This window comes from Lates calcarifer, linkage group LG5 (genome assembly GCF_001640805.2).
Source record: "Lates calcarifer isolate ASB-BC8 linkage group LG5, TLL_Latcal_v3, whole genome shotgun sequence".
Classification (NCBI taxonomy): domain Eukaryota; kingdom Metazoa; phylum Chordata; class Actinopteri; family Centropomidae; genus Lates; species Lates calcarifer.
The window spans coordinates 12,379,753-12,382,059 of record NC_066837.1 but is presented as its reverse complement, the minus strand read 5'-3'; positions in this window follow the sequence as shown (position 1 = coordinate 12,382,059).

Below are 2,307 nucleotides of genomic sequence, written 5' to 3'. Positions count from 1 at the left end.
CTGATTGGTGCTGAGGTGAGGAAGCAGGGATGTGGACACCTACTGATCATTGGCTGGAAATTACTATAGAAACACTCGGGAGGTGGGAGGGATGGATGGCTCAGGGCGCCCTACAGGGAGAAAAATATCTACGGGAAATATCTGCGTCTTGTACCCTCACAGTGCCCCCCCCCCCAACCACCACCACCACCACCACACACCTCTCTCTCTCTCTCTCTCTCTCTCTCTCTCTCTCTCTTTCAAAAAATTTTTTTTATAATATATTTCTTTCATGACGAGGTATTTAGAGTAGAGGAGGGGGTTGTCATTTGCCAGGCGCGTCTTTTAATAAGGATTGGGGAAACTTGTCAAATTAATTTGAATGGAGCTGAGCTGTGATTAAGATAAAATGCCTCCGCCGGGTTGTGTGCCCCCTCCCCCTCCCTCCTCCGTCCACCGACAGCCATAATTACTAAGACCTCCGGGATTCATCACCATTATAAATCCCGCCTGCTGGCCACCCATGCCTGCAGCCCCCACAGGCTGACAACACAGGCACGCGTGGCACATTTATTCCACGAGCCCCTCCATGTGTGACACTGTAGGTTCATTCATGTTGATGCTCACAAGCTTTGAAATAAAATGACGTTGTGACTCCAATCAGCTTCCCCGGATTATTTATTTCCCCACATCAGCATTTATCTCTCAGCTTCAGGGTCTGAAAAGTTAACACTGGGCCAACACCTCTGTAACTCCACACTGAGGCTAATTAAACGCAAGGTTGTGCTACATTTTAGACATAACTTAGAGAAATATTCAGTGTTGTTAGGCTTTAATATTCATTTATACACTTTTACCACATAAAATGATAAGGTAAAACCTCAGCAGAGTAAAGAAATAGCATCTGATAAGACCATTACAAACTCCTTAGAAGCCCAGATGCACTGACTTTACACTAGGATATAATGAGTTTGTAACTTGTAACAAATAACTTTATTGAAGGTTAATAAATAATTTAGAATGACTTAATAGATCAGAACACTAATAGAACACATTTTTGGGTCAGTGGGTGGTGAAAATCCCTCTGCCTGGATTTGATCCTTTCTGTTTTCTGATGATGCAGTTATAAATATTGTTTAATGCTGGGTTTCTCACTTTATGTTAAGAAACTAAGTCTGCAGTTGTTACTTATTAACAAAGAATTTTAATCCACTAACACATTAATTAAACAATAATTAAGTGAGTTTTATTGATTTTGGTCCAGATCATCTGCAGCCCTACAGTCAGATGGTTGAACCAGTCAGAGGGATTTTTCACACCTGGGTACCAAAGTGTTTCTCTGATTATTATTTACCTCTAAAGCTTAAGTAAATTAATTCATTAAAGCCATTAGGTACAACTTTAAACACTTAGTAAACAAAAATGTGCCTTATTAGAAATTGGCACCATCTCTCATTTAATAATAAATCATATCATCATTACCAGGGCTGCAACTACCAGTCATTTTTATTATCAATTAATTTGCACATTATTTTCTTCGGTAATTGCCAGCCAGAAAATAGGAAAGTTCGTGCCTTCAGAAAACTTGTTTTGTTTGACAAACAGTCTAAAACCCAATGTTATTAAATGTACTTTCATAGACTAAGGAGACCAGCAGATATTCACATTTGGGGCCAAACTGGAAGCTTGAATCAGTAAATTGTTGCATAAAAATGGATTTAATCCTTTATCAGAATTATTGCTGATTAATTTTCTGTCAGTCGACTAATCGGTAAATCCATTAATCGTTTCACCTCCACATGTGACATATCACTTAAAATGACATCTTGCCACAGAGGAATAAACAATCCCTGCTTTCCCTCTACTTTAAGACAGACTTAGGTGTGAGTAAACAAACTGACAGCTGACACATTTCTAAGTCTTGCAGCCCTTCCAGGTGAGCTGTGTGACACAGGCCTATAGGCTGCTAACGGCTACACTTTGATGAATTTATTGAGAGCTGGCAAAGACTCCTGCATTAAATGTTTCGCAATTATGTGTGAGTTAATATGTAAATAATGGTTTTAGACTTTGTTTAGAAATGTTTGGCTTATTAACAAATTATTTCTTGCAATTCCAGTGTCCTTATTTTTTTTATAGTCTGAAGATCCTGTTTCTTGAAGTACAAAACAACCGTCTGATAAAATGTTGTGGGAGCGTTTATGACGGCTGTTGTGTTTTTCTTTTGTGCTGTGGTTGATACATTGCCACACCTACAAGAAACTTCTTCACAGCCACAAAAGATCCAACTCAACAAACCATAAACCCATAACTTCCTCCTCTTCTTTC